Below are 15,405 nucleotides of genomic sequence, written 5' to 3'. Positions count from 1 at the left end.
ATAGTGGGGCTAAGGTGCAAGGTGGGGAAACTTAACAAAACAAAAAGGGAAAAATTAGAGGTTCAGGCTCAGAGTCCGTGTTGCTACCCTCGTAACCGTGTTCAATCTTTTAATCAAGAGGTATTTCTTTTGGGCATCATTCTTGTTAGGATTCACTGGATCTTATTTTTCTCTTCCTTTTTTATGGCTCTTTTGAGCACGCTTTTTTCCAACCTCAATTCTTCTAGATAAGTGCTTCACGATACTTCTCATAATTTTTTTCATTTCTCTTTTTTTTTTCTTTTGAAGTTTCGTACTTTTCTATTTTTCCGCACTTATCTAATCTTCATCGGTGTCCCCAAAAAATGATGTAACCCCAAACTTAGGATTTTCCATAGATCCGAGGTCAACAACACCTATCCAAGCAAGGTACGGTAGTGTTTGGGCTTACGGTTATTTACAGTGGTTAAACAACAAATAAAAGGAAATATGACTCGAATTGGGAGAACAAAGGGTAATAATGGCGGGTTGGCTGGAAAGGCTCAGGGTTAAAATAAAAAAATTGCCTCAGTGTGTACATGTGTGTTATGAAATTCTAACATCTCTTATGCAAACTCAGAGAGACAGAGACATACCTGAAAAGCTCTCATGATAACAAGTGTTTGACCTTTTTGTAGTTCTCACCATGTTTGGTATAGCTTGCAGGATTCCAAGATACCTCTCAATGTGATGTAGCTCCATCTTCGCTTTGGTTATAGAGTATTCCTGTGTAGTCTAGTGACAGAGAATCGCGTCCAATTATTCAGATCAGCAACATCAACTTTTGGGGGTTTCCAGAAGAGCAAGTAAAGGAGTGTGTCTTTCATCCAATCTCTCCAAGCCTCATCATTCATCTGACACGAATGTCCCCTATTTGTAACACAAAAAATACCACACAACTAATTACTTTAAACAAAAATAATAAAATGCTGAAAATACTAAGAACAGATAATAACTCCCCCCCTCCCCCCCCCCCCATACACACTCACATACTTGAACCAAACATTGTTCACAATGTTTAATCAAAGATAGAGGAGGACTCACACAGGCTCATTATGGTGGAGGAAATTGCAACATCAGCCGTTGCATCATCCCATGCATCTCATCCATAAGAGTCCCTTAAAGGGCTTGCTATATGCCTTGGTGTGTTTTCTTTGCTCAGAGATCTCTGATCTCTGTCTGCATCCACGACCATTGGTCCAGTGTCACATATGACGACCCGACACCTGGGTGCATGGTGTCCTCTGGCGGAGCAACAAACTGCTCATGTTCCCGCACCTCTTCCTCATGTTGGTCACCTGCAACAAATGGGTCGACATTGTGCTCGTCCATATCATCTTGGACGACACTCTCATATAGCCAATTGGCCGTGTTGACAATGCTAATTCTTATAGGGTCAGGAATGTCATACCCTAAAATTCGCCTCACCCTTCACATTGATCATATAGGTCACTAACCCTAATCTTTTACATATCATCATGGACATTCATATCATCTGCATAAGCATGGTTTGACACGAGGAGACAGGTGACTTGGATGCGTAGATTGGTGGTTGTCTCTGGTGGATACTTTGGTTCATTCACGATTGGAAAAGGATCAGGCAAACACCACCTTAATCCCTTGGTTGATAACAATGGTGAACGATTTCATTTGCTTAGTACATTCCCTGGCTTCAGGGCATTCGATCAACACGATCACGCCTTGATCGTCAGAGTGTGCCACGTAGTTGGATTAATCGGGTTGCCGTATGGTGTTGCATCTCATCTGACTATGGATTCGTGACTATCCTAGGTTAGCCATTGGAATCCTGATTATGTGTTCCTTGGGGCACTAATACATTCATTCATTTTGAGCCCGACTTTTTTTTATCCATTATCCATCAAAACCGCTTCCATATCCATTCTCTCTATTCAGTTATCCATTTTATATATTTTTCTTCATTTGCAAATATCCATATCCATTTCTGACAACCAAATCCAATTTTAATCTCCATATCCAATTCCAATTTTATTGTCTAATCCACTTTGGTTATCCATTCTTATCATTTTATCCATTCCTACAATTTAATCCATTAGACCATTTTTCATTCAAATTTAATCCATTTTCAATATCCGATTCCATTTGATTGTGCAAAGTTCATGAAATTCCCAAAATCATAATCCATTTTAAAAGTTATTCTAATTTGGTCCACTTTCTAAACCACAATCCATATTATCCATTTACAATCCATTATCCATTTCTACAATATAATCCATAACCATTTTTTTCATTAAGTAATAAAAATAAGAACGATAAGGAGGTGAACTACAAGCTTCTAAAGCTGCAGTACAGGCTACGGTACAAATACGATACAAGGAAATGAAATTGCATAGGCTTAGTAGCCAACACTCATAAGCCACGAGCTACACTTCCAAATACTTCCAGCTGCTACAAAGTGCATCAAAAACCAAGAAAATGCAGCCTAAACATAATAAGCAGCGGCTCTGATGCGGTGTTTCGCAAGTATACGAACGTGTCAGAGTAATATAAAAGATTGTCGAATCCACAGAGACCAAGTGTCAATCTATCGTTATCTATTGTTATGGTGTTTATCAAAGGCAATCAAAATATGTGTTTTTAGAGTGTGCAATGAAAAGTAAAGTATTGAATAAAGTTTAATTAATAAAGACAGGGTCGAATGTAATTCACGTAATCAATTAATCATCCAAGTACTTGCTAATAGAATTACTTATGGGCAATGTTTCCTACTTTGAAAAGAACTAATTTAACGGGAACTGTTGCTTTCGCGTATTCAGAACCGAGTTGTACTCCCTAATCAAACCCTCTTATTGTCACTTATGAAAAGGCGCGCATTGCGTTAGAGTAGTAAACCTATTTTTAAGAAATATAGTATCTTGACTAAGTTGAAAAGTATTATAACCTGGATTTCTTAACCAAAAGAGGTTCTTACGAACCAGACTCTAAACTTATAAACGCGTCCGAAAATAGTTTTAAAATCTCTTTTCTTCTTAAGTTAAAAACTCCTAATGAACTAAACAAAGCGCTTTCGCTGTTTTTGAAATAGTTAAAAATAATTAAGTTTAAATAGACGTTGGACGGCTTTCGATCTTACCCAACGGAATTGAAGTGCGGGAAAACTTAAGTTGAAAGTTAAGATAGCCCTTAAGTGTTTCTACGAACAATTGTACGGATTATCGGTTCAATTACGATCCTTACATTCTAACCTTATAAATTTAGTTAGACATGGTAAAGTAAAAGTGCATTAATTTAAATAAAAGTAGTGCGAGTGCGGAAAGTAAATAAAAGTAGTGCGAGTGCGGAAAGTAAATAAAAGTAGTGTGCGTGCGAGAAATAAATAATTTAAAGCGAGTGCGAGGAAATAAATGAAAGTAAAGCGAGTGCGAGGAAATAAATAATTTAAAGCGAGTGCGAGGAAATAAATAATTTAAAGCGAGTGCGAGGAAATAAATAAGATAAAGACAAGTAATAAAAACCTGCTCCAATCGGAGGGTTGAATAAATTGCAAGGCGGAAATGAAAATGGCGGCAGGATTAACTTCCTTCCAAAGTGCTCCAAACTCGATTACAGACTCGATTACACAATTGTGGTAACACTCCAATGCAAAGCGATTACCACTTTATAATACTGAATATATGCCTAAGTGAAACAAAATTGCTCTGAGTTTGCCTCTGTTCTAAGTTTGGATGATTGTAAAAGTGAATTCGAGTTTCTATTTATAAGCAAGTAAAAAGATGGAAATGACAAGGATGCCCTTCAACTTGAAAATGGGAGGGAAACTTTTTTCCTCTTGTGGCGCCCGCCACAAGGCCATTTTGAGGCGCCTTAGTGGAAGTAGTGGGGAACGTGGCAGTTAAGGGAAGTTGAGCTTGGACACGTCATGGCAGGGTCTATGGCGCCAGCCATGGGGTAGGCCACAAGTGCAAAATGCTGAATTTTAGGGTTTTTAGCTTTTTTTCACTCATTTTCTCAATCGGGGCTCCGATTAAAGTAAAAACCTGAAAACAAAGGAAAACATAGCAATAACACAACAAAATAACAATAAAACAACTAGGATGCATGTAAAATCGGAGTCGAAAATACGATAAATTTCACTGTTATCAAACTCTCCCACACTTAAACCTTTGTTTGTCCTCAAGCAAAACATTAAAAAGCTCATAAAAGAAAAACTGGTGTAAACGAGTGCTTCAGGTAAAAATTCTAAGTTCAAGTCGGGATGCAGTGATAGGTACTAACTGAGTGAACTAAGGGTATCATGATGACACTAATCCGCAAATACAGACATAAACCTCATTCCTATATTAACCAACCCATATTATCCCACAATACCTAGGCCTGCCTCTTCATCTCTTTTTGTGTCCTTTTCATTCAGGCGCAATCACATTAAGCCTGTTATCCGTACATGCTTCATAGTAGAGTGGCCTGTTAGTGATTATGGTCTGAGCATGGGTTTTCTGGCACATAAATATGTGTAAACCCTTTTATTGGACCGAACTGTAGTTGTGGGGGATCGGATCGTAATCCGCCCTACCGAGTTCAGTGCCAGATACCTCTGAACCAACTAACAGTAGGTAAGTTTTTCTTTTTCTTTTTCTAGAAAATTTTTACAATTCTTTGGTTTAAATGACTTTGTGAGGGTCACCTATACCGGAGTTGCCTTTTTGCTTTCTTTTATTTTTTTTGTTTTTCTGGATCATTCACTTATTTGCATCTGTCCCCTACGTAGAGGATGCGTAGGCCGGAGCTAACTGCTGAGATAAACTACTGAGGACTTATACGGAAATGATGATTAAGGCCATGGTATATGGGGTTTCGGGAGTGGTTCCTATATTTACGAAGTCTATGGTGCTAAAATAATACTGATGTTTCGCAAAGTTCTCCTAAGTCACCGCATCCTTACTCAAAACATGTCTTTAAAACCTGAAAGCTTTCGGAATAACACTGTTTTCTTTTGCAAAAAATTTTTGGTGGGGCTACAGGTATGGGGAGATAGGATTGTACTAAAGATCTACTATATTTGGTGACTCGTCAGACTCATGCATTATACTAAAAAGCAAAATAAACGACTAAAAGGAAATAACAATAAATAAACTATCTAAAAACAGCAAAGAAAAAGCGATAAAGAAAAAACGAGAAAAATAATAAAGAAAAGATGATAGAGTCTCCTCCCACACTTAAATCGAACATTGCCCCCAATGTTTCGAAATAAGATAAGGGAAGAGTTACCTGACAACCTATTGTTGACCACTAGTTCCCTCACCATCCTGAGGTGGACGACGAGATCGGGTACGACGACGGTCTCTCTGATCCATCCTCGCCTGCAGGGTATCCTGAGCGGTCCTCACCTCTCGAAGGTTACCTAGAATGGAACCTTGAGTGGCTTCAATGAGTGCCATGTGTCGCTGGTTGTATTGTTGCTGACGGGCTTGCGTATTTGTAATCGCAAGCAGGGACTGTAGGACAGTGTCGTAGGACCTGTCTGTTCTCCGCTGCGATTCTTGCATGAAATTCATGTTATCCGCCATTTGTTGTTGGATGGTAGAGAGTAGGTCATCTCGCCTTTGCTCTCTAGCCATGTGGTCACGCCACATCTCCTCTGTAATATAGAAGCCATGAGTGGTACCTGCAAAAGAAGAAGATGGTGCGGTGTGTGGTGGTGAAGGATGATGGGGGGACACATGGGGTACGGGAGATCTCTCTCTCCGATCATATTCATCATCAGTGTCATGTCCCGCCTCATCAGGAATGTTAGGAGGAAGAGGACCCAAAACAGGTGGAGCATCTAAAGCGTAGGTCCAATTCCTTTCATCTCGTACGTCTGTACGTCTAGTGCACGGTAAAACAACAGATGGGATGGCTACACCATGAACCATAAGCATATAGCCTCCTTCTCTCCTCGAGCGGCACAATTTCATGTCTCTCAGAAATTTTAGGTTAATTGTGCGAGGAGGTAAGGGGTCTTGGGTAGCCATCTCATTGTTCAGGTTAAGCGCCTGAGCAATAGATGTAATCAATCCACCAAAAGAAATCGGTCCCGCTTTATTCAAAGTTAAAGTCATATGAGCAAGCATGAACGGGACCGAATTAATTCGTCTATTTGTGAGGCTTCCTTGCAAAAATAGAAGCTCTCTAGCATTAACCTTATTTGGATTCTCCCGGCCAAAAATAGTACATGCCAACAGATATCTAAAAACTCTGATGGTCGGGTTATGGATAGTTGAGGCAAGAACTCCTTTAAAAGAGTTTATGGAAGTGTTTGATAAACGCTCCCAGAAGGAAAATACCTCAACAGACCATTCGGAATCCAAAAGGGCCTCACAAATAGCACCGTCCCCATGAGGGATTCCTAACAAGCTGGCTAGTTCGTCGGTACTGAACTCGTATTCAACAGCAAACATTCTAAATCTGACAGTACCAATTGTGCTAGCAGTGTTAGGGTTGACAATATAAATTAAGGAACTCAAAAATTCAATTGTCAACCGCTCATAGGTAGGTTCTTTGTTGGAAAAGAAATTATGCAAACCTAAGTTATCTAATAAATGAAATATTCTATGATAGATACCTAAAGTGTAGAGACGGTTTTCGTCAACATACCTTGTCGGGAGGATTTCCCGATTTTGTAACCGTTCAATAATTTTTCTTTGTCTATCCCCCGGTTTCCCTCCTCGAAGAATGAATCCGTTAAACTCCATTTGAAGGCTCTTGAAAAGTGATGAAGAAGATGAAGTGGTTTGTGAAAAGGTTGGATTTTTACAAAATCCGACAGATGAAATCAAAAATGGAAATTGGAATAATGATTTGTGCGGTGTGGTGGTTAGAAAGGTATGAGCTTTTTGTGGGTTCAAGGATGTTTTTCCACGGTGAAAAAATGGGTTTGGAAGGTTGTAAGGTGTGAAAATGGTGAAGGAAGGGGTTCTGCCCCGACCTTTTACAGACACTGTGGCGGGCGCCACAGGGCCTATGGCGGGCGCCACAAGGCAAAATCTGGCTGGGCCAGATTTTGGTCCTTTGGTTTGGGCTTCTCTTGTCTTTTGGCTTTGAGGGGTCTGAATAGCATTTGTCTTGTGATTTCCTAGTATCATTGGCTTGCATAATTTTTACAGAAGTAAAAATAAAAGATAAAAATAAAAATAAAGACAAAAATTAAATATTAGACTAATAAATAAATAAATAACTGAAAATAAAAAATGCAAATAAAACAAACATAAGACATATATATAGATAAAAATAGAAATACCGATGTATAGATGTAGTTTATATAATATTCCAAATGCGATAATATAAGATGAGTTATGTAAATACGAGAAAAATAAAATAAAAGAAAGATAAAATAAGATGGAATGGTGAGATCATATAGTAGGGATGCCATCTTCCTGAGTGGATCCACGGAGCGTGGCTATCTCCTGCCTGAGCTCTACGATCTCCTGATATAGACAGTCGGCTTCAGTAGCATGGGTGAGATCAGACACTCTCATCTGTAAAGTGAGGTCAGCCACTTCTTGTCTAAGCTCTGCGATCTCTCTACGACACTCAGCAATCTGGGTGCGTATGTCGGGGGTCTGCAATGAAAGATTATTAGAGAAAATAGTGATCCTAGGAGATGGTGGTGTAGGCGTGTGTTCAGCAATGAGTGGTGATCTCAGCTCCTCGACGGTCTCTCCCTGGCCCTCTAGAGCATAACTCCAATTCGCTGGATCATGCACACTGGTCATCATAGGATCTGGCAGTGTGAAATAATGGATAGCCTCACTGTCTACCAGCAATCGGAACTGACATGGGTGGAAAGAGGCTCTCCTCATCAACCCTCTGGTCAAACAGAAGTCGATGTCCATGGTAGTGTACCCACAGTAGGTCCGGAGATGTGACAGCTTGCGAGACAGACCTAAAGCGACAACAATCTGTGTGATGATTCCGCCAACATGGATGACTCCTTCGGTAGATCTGGAGATACCGCTGAGACTGTATAATAAAAAGTTCCCACATGCTACTGGGCGAGACTGGGATGCACAAAATAATAGGAAGATCTCCTCTTCACTCAGTAGTGTCTCTGCATCCGGTCTTCCCAAGAAGGAATGTGCTAATATCATCTGAAAGTATTTGAAGGCGGGGTTATGTATAACATGAGACAGCTGCGTAGATGGATCTTGGCTTCCGCCACCCGATATATCACTCCAAAAATTCTCAACCTCCTTACCCAGAAAATATCCCATAGGTGTCTCCGGGATAGCATCAGGAGTGGTTTGGAAACCCAACAGGTCGCCGAACTCTTTCTGGCTGAAAGAGTACTCAACTCCAAAGAGCCTGAAAGCAACATACCCATCTGATCCAGAGTATGGGTCATAGTCTAATGAACTCAGGAACTCCAGTGTCAGGTTCCTGTAGGTGTTACTCAAGTCATCAGCAAACTCGTCCCAGTGAAGCTGGTGGCTAAGGAATCGGATACTCGGCTCGATACCCAGTGCCTCAATACAGTGGTGATCAGGATAACGTGTGGGTGCCATAGGGCGCTGATACAGAGCGATGTAGCGCTCTCTCTGAGCATTATCTCTATAGGCCACGTGCATGTCATCGAAATCCTGCATCCTGTAAAAGTTAAGAAAGTGATCCTGAAAAATACAAACCATTCAAATCTTAGTCTCAATGCAAAATATGATAAAATAAAATAAAATTAAAATTAAATAAATGCGAAACAGTAAAATGAAAGAAAAACCATGGGTTGCCTCCCATGCAGCGCTTGTTTAACGTCATTAGCTTGACGATTAGAATTTATACACCTGTAGTAGTAGGGATTGGTGGATCAATCAGAGTGTGGCTCGAGTAGTATGCTGGAATGTCTCCTCCTTCGTAGAACTTTAGTCTTTGTCCATTTACAATGAATGGACTACAGGTATCGTTCTTGATTTCCACGGCTCCGGATCTCAGAATCTTGGATACTTCGAAAGGACCAGTCCATCTTGAACGTAGCTTTCCAGGGAAGAGTCATAACCTAGAGTTAAAAAGGAGAATAGGATCGCCTATATTGAAGTTTTTCTTTACTATTCTTTTGTCGTGATAGGATTTTGTTCTTTCTTTATATATTTTTGCATTCTCGTAGACAGATTTTTTTAGTTCTTCTAATTTATGAATGTCTAGGGTACGCTTTTCTCCAGCGGCTAGGTAATCTAAATTCAAAGTTTTAATGGCCCAATAGGCCTTATGCTCTAATTCAAAAGGTAAGTGACAGGATTTTCCATAAACTAGTTGATAAGGAGTAGTTCCTATAGGGGTTTTGAAAGCGGTTCTATAGGCCCATAATGCTTCTTGAAGCTTCTGAGACCAGTCCCTCCTAGAAATAGAAACAGTTTTCTCTAGGATTTGTTTTATCTCCCTATTAGATACTTCTACTTGGCAACTAGTTTGTGGATGATATGGTGTTGCTACTCTATGCCTAACTCCATATTTTCTTAAAAGTTTGTCAAATATTCTCGATATAAAGTGTGATCCTCCATCGCTTATGACTAAACGTGGTGTTCCAAATCTAGAGAATATATAGTTTTTAAATAGTTTAATCACTACCCTAGTGTCGTTTGTGGGTGCGGCTATAGCTTCAATCCACTTAGACACATAGTCTATAGCTACTAAGATATACCTGTTTCCTAAGGATGGTGGGAAGGGTCCCATGAAATCTATACCCCATACGTCAAAGAGTTCTACTTCCTGAATGTTTCTTAGAGGCATTTCATCACGTCTTGAAATGTTTCCAGTGCGTTGGCATCTATCACACTTGACAATGCAAGCATAGACATCACGCCAGATGGTAGGCCAGAATAGGCCAGCTTGAAGAATCTTGGTGTATGTCTTAGAGGTGCTCGCATGTCCACCATAGGGTGCAGAATGACAATGCTCGATAATAATATTTACCTCTTCTTCTGGAACGCAACGGCGAAAAATGCCATCTTTACCCCTTTTGAAAAGGAGCGGTTCGTCCCAATAGAAGTTTCTCACATCGTGGAAGAATTTCTTCTTGCGGTGGTAGTCAAGATCAGGGGGTACTATATCAGCAGCTAGGTAATTAACAAAGTCTGCATACCAGGGTACGTTACTTATTGCTAAGGAATTTTGGGGGTGCTCATGAGGGTCTAGGTTATTATCTTCAATGGTTTCTACTCTAGCTATCAGTCTATCATAGGCGAAATCATCATTTATGGGTACTAGTTCAGGTTTCAGATGTTCTAGCCTAGAAAGGTGATCGGCTACTACATTTTCAGTGCCTTTTTTATCTCTTATATCTAAATCAAACTCTTGTAGTAATAGAATCCATTGGAGCAACCTGGGCTTGGCATCTTTTTTACTTAATAGGTAACGATTGGCAGCATGATCGGTGTAAACTATAATTTTTGCTCCTACTAGATAAGATCTAAATTTGTCCATAGTGAAAACTACAGCGAGTAATTCTTTTTCAGTTGTTGCATAGTTAAGTTGGGCAGCATCTAGGGTTCTACTGGCATAATAAATGACATGTAATTTTTTATCTTTCCTTTGTCCTAGAACGGCTCCAACTGCATAATCACTAGCATCGCACATTATCTCAAAAGGTTTCGACCAATCGGGCGATTTCATAATAGGTGCAGAGATTAATGCTTGCTTTAAAAAGATTGAATGCGTCATTACATTTTTCATCGAAAATGAATTCAGCATCTTTCATTAAAAGTCCAGTTAAAGGTTTGGTTATTTTGGAGAAGTCCTTAATAAAACGTCGATAGAATCCAGTGTGTCCAAGAAAGCTTCGGACTTCTCTGATGGTTTTTGGGGGTTTTAGGTTTTCTATAACTTCTATTTTAGCTTTATCTACCTCTATACCTTTTTCGGAAACTATATGTCCTAAAACTATTCCTTCGGTTACCATGAAATGACATTTTTCCCAATTTAGCACGAGGTTCACCTCCACGCATCTCTCCAGGATTTTCTCAAGGTTAGCAAGACAATTGTGGAAATCAAATCTGCAAACCGAGAAATCGTCAATAAACACTTCCATGATACCATCTAGGTAATCTGCAAAGATGGACATCATGCAGCGTTGGAAAGTAGCTGGGGCATTATAGAGGCCGAACGACATTCGTCTGTAGGCAAAAGTTCCGTAAGGGCATGTAAAGGTAGTTTTTTCTTGATCTTCGGGGTGGATGGGTATTTGGAAGAATCCAGAGTATCCATCTAGATAACAGAAGTAAGAGTGTCTGGCTAGACGCTCCAACATTTGGTCTATAAATGGTAAAGGGAAATGATCCTTCCTAGTTGCTTTATTTAATTTTCTATAATCTATACACATTCGTCATCCTCCTTCTAAACGTTTTGCTACATGTTCGCCTTTATCGTTTTGCACGACTGTGATGCCTCCCTTTTTAGGTACTACATGCACAGGGCTCACCCACTTACTATCCGAGATCTGATAGATGATTCCTGCCTCAAGTAACTTAAGAACTTCCTTTTTAACAACATCACTCATTATAGGGTTTATTCTTCTCTGATGTTCCCTAGAGGGTTTTGAATCTTCTTCGAGCGAAATCCGATGCATGCATACAGATGGGCTTATACCTTTCAGGTCAGAGATATTATATCCTAAGGCTGAGGGATATCTTCGTAAAACGTCTAAAAGTTGGTTCGTTTCCTCTTGGCTCAAGGTAGCACTGACTATAACTGGACGGTTCATCTTTTCATCGAGGAACTCATATCTCAGGTTCTTAGGCAGTTCCTTAAGTTCTAAGGTTGGTTTCTTAGGGCATGGCATGGGATCTGGAGTAAGGGATAAACATTCGTAAAGGTTATCGTCGATGTAGGGTTTCTTAAAGTCATCATCTTCCCTTATGAGAGTTGATGGTAACTTAATTGTTTTTATAATTTCTTTTTGTTCTAATTCTCTAACACATTCATCAATGACATCTAAGGCATAACACGAGTCTCCCATCACAGGTGCCATAAGAAATTTCGAATGTATAAATTCTATTTTTCGTCACCTACCTCAAATGTCAACTTTCCTTTCTTGACATCTATTATGGCCCCTGCAGTTGATAAGAATGGTCTCCCTAGAAGGATTGGTATATTATTGTCCTCTTTGATGTCCATGATAACAAAATCAGTAGGGATAAATAATTGACCTATCCTAACAGGAACATCTTCTAAAATGCCTATCGGATATTTAACAGATCTATTGGCTAACTGAAGTGACATCTTAGTGGGTTGTAATTCTCCTAAGTTTAACCTCTCACAAACTGCTAAAGGCATTAGGCTCACACTAGCTCCTAAGTCTAGAAAAGCTTTTTCGATGACATGATTACCCAGAAGGCAAGGAATGGAGAAATTTCCAGGATCTTTATCTTTCTTTGCTAATTTGTCCTCGGAAATAACATTACATTCCAAAGGCTTCGGATCGTCAAGTCTACGTTTGTTGGTAAGGATGTCTTTGAGAAACTTTGCATAAGAAGGTATTTGGGTGATGGCTTATGTGAAAGGGATTTCTACATGAAGTTTTTTTATAACTTTAATAAATTTTTGATACTATTTATTGATCTGGGTTTGTTTGAGTCTTTGCGAATATGGTATAGGTGGTTTATATGGCGGGGGTGGTACGTAAGTTTTATCTTTAGGTTCTTCTCCTTTCTCTCGATCTTCCTGGTTTTCAGATTCCTCTGGTTCCTTTACTTTGTCTGGGGGTTTGGTACATTCCTTAGAAGTCTCGGGTTCACTCAATCTTGGGTTTGGTGGCTTATCATAAGCGTTCCCATTTCGTAGGGTAATGGCATTGACTTGTCCTCTCGGATTTTGTTGAGGTTGTCCAGGGAATTGTCCTCCAGGTGTAGTCTGAGGGGCTTGGTTTAAAGCTACCTGAGAGATCTGGGTTTCAAGCATCTTGGTATGAGTGACTATTTGGTCAACCTTGGTTCCTAACTGAGTAATCAATTCTTTAACATGAATGTTTTGATTCATGAACTCCTTGTTTTATTGGGTTTGAGCGGTGATAAAATTTTCCATAATTTTCTCAAGGCTCGACTTTGGTGGTACAGGTTGCATAGGTTGGTTCGATCTAGGGGCTTGATAACTAGGTCTCGGAGGTGCATTATTTTGAATAGGGTTATTGTTCTTATAGGAGAAGTTCGGGTGATTCCTCCATCCAGGGTTATAAGTATTCGAGTATGGGTTCCCTTGGGTGTAGTTCACTTGCTCAGAGTGGATTTCATTTAATAGACTATATTCTGCAGATTGGTGTCCTTTGGTTCCACATATCTCACAATCCGACGAAACTGCGGCTACAGTATTCGGGTTTATGTACATATGCTCGACTTTAAGGGCTAATGCGTCCATTTTAGCTTGCATCATGTCTATAGAGCTTAGTTCATGCACTCCTCCTTGGGCTTCCTTCTTCTCAACTGTCGCTCGTTCGAATCCCCATGATTGATGGTTTTGAGCCATATCTTCAATGAGGGCACTAGCTTCAGGATAAGGTTTGTTCATCAGAGCACCGCCTGCGGCAGCGTTGATGGTCATCTTTGTTTTATAGTGAAGTCCATTGTAGAAGGTTTGAATGATTAACCATTTTTCTAAACCATGATGTGGGCATGCTCGTAACAACTCTTTATATCTCTCCCAAGCTTCGAACAACGATTCTCCTTGGTTTTGGGTAAATCTAGTTATATGGTTTCGAAGAACGGCGGTCTTACTCGGGGGAAAATATCTAGCAAGGAATACTCTTTTAAGGTTATCCCAAGTCGTAATGGAATTGGGTGGAAGGGAATCTAACCATGATAGGGCTTTATCTCTGAGGGAAAAAGGGAATAATCTTAAACGTATTGCCTTAGGAGAAGCTCCATTGGTTTTAAAAGTGTCTGCTAATTGAAGAAATATTTTTAAATGTTGGTTAGGGTTCTCAGTAGCGAGACCTGCGAATTGTCTCTGTTGCACTAGTTGCAACAGGGATGGTTTAAGTTCAAAATTATTAGCTGGGATAGTTGGGTTTACTATACTAGAACTAGGTTCTTCATTAGATGGTTGAGCGAAATCTTTAAGAGGTCTTTGGTTTTGATCTTCGGCCATAGCTCTCTTAATTCTATGAAAGAATAAACGTGCGCGAGTGTAACGTTCAAGTTCCGCCAGAGGATATACTAAGCTTAAACTTCCGGTGCTGCGAGTTCTTCGCATTCACCGGCGGGAAATAGCCTAAGCCTAAACGATATAACAACAGGGAAATAAAATTTGACGAAATTGGTCCCCGGCAACGGCGCCAAAAACTTGATGTGGTGTTTCGCAAGTATACGAACGCGTCAGAGTAATATAAAAGATTGTCGAATCCACAGAGACCAAGTGTCAATCTATCGTTATCTATTGTTATGGTGTTTATCAAAGGCAATCAAAATAGGTGTTTTTAGAATGTGCAATGAAAAGTAAAGTATTGAATAAAGTTTAATTAATAAAGACAGGGTCGAATGTAATTCACGTAATCAATTAATAATCCAAGTACTTGCTAATAGAATTACTTATGGGCAATGTTTCCTACTTTGAAAAGAACTAATTTAACGGGAACTGTCGCTTTCGCGTATTCAGAACCGAGTTGTACTCCCTAATCAAACCCTTTTATTGTCACTTATAAAAAGGCGCGCATTGCGTTAGAGTAGTAAACCTATTTTTAAGAAATATAGTATCTTGACTAAGTTGAAAAGTATTATAACCTGGATTTCTTAACCAAAAGAGGTTCTTACGAACCAGACTCTAAACTTATAAACACGTCCGAAAATAGTTTTAAAATCTCTTTTCTTCTTAAGTTAAAAACTCCTAATGAACTAAACAAAGCGCTTTCGCTGTTTTTGAAATAGTTAAAAACAATTAAGTTTAAATAGACGTTGGACGGCTTTCGATCTTACCCAACGGAATTGAAGTGCGGGAAAACTTAAGTTGAAAGTTAAAATAGCCCTTAAGTGTTTCTACGAACAATTGTACGGATTATCGGTTCAATTACGATCCTTACATTCTAACCTTATAAATTTAGTTAGACATGGTAAAGTAAAAGTGCATTAATTTAAATAAAAGTAGTGCGAGTGCGGAAAGTAAATAAAAGTAGTGCGAGTGCGGAAAGTAAATAAAAGTAGTGCGAGTGCGGGAAATACATAATTTAAAGCGAGTGCGAGGAAATAAATGAAAGTAAAGCGAGTGCGAGGAAATAAATAATTTAAAGCGAGTGCGAGGAAATAAATAATTTAAAGCGAGTGCGAGGAAATAAATAATTTAAAGCGAGTGCGAGGAAATAAATAAGATAAAGACAAGTAATAAAAACCTGCTCCAATCGGAGGGTTGAATAAATTGCAAAGCGGAAATGAAAATGGCGGCAGGATTAACTTCCTTCCA

The 15,405-nt window shown here is 39.4% G+C and overlaps 1 non-coding gene across 1 annotated transcript; it reads left to right on the top strand.

Moving 5' to 3' along the window:
• Positions 1 to 13,609: 13,609 nt before the first annotated feature.
• LOC127115936 (small nucleolar RNA R71) lies at positions 13,610 to 13,716 on the top strand. Its single transcript, XR_007800933.1, has one exon. It is a non-coding gene; the product is annotated as a small nucleolar RNA R71 (small nucleolar RNA).
• Positions 13,717 to 15,405: the final 1,689 nt, after the last annotated feature.

This window comes from Lathyrus oleraceus, chromosome 1, assembly GCF_024323335.1.
Source record: "Lathyrus oleraceus cultivar Zhongwan6 chromosome 1, CAAS_Psat_ZW6_1.0, whole genome shotgun sequence".
In the NCBI taxonomy this organism is placed as follows: Eukaryota; Viridiplantae; Streptophyta; class Magnoliopsida; order Fabales; family Fabaceae; genus Lathyrus; species Lathyrus oleraceus.
The sequence above is the reverse complement of the archived record's forward strand: the minus strand, read 5'-3'. Positions and strand labels throughout refer to the sequence as shown.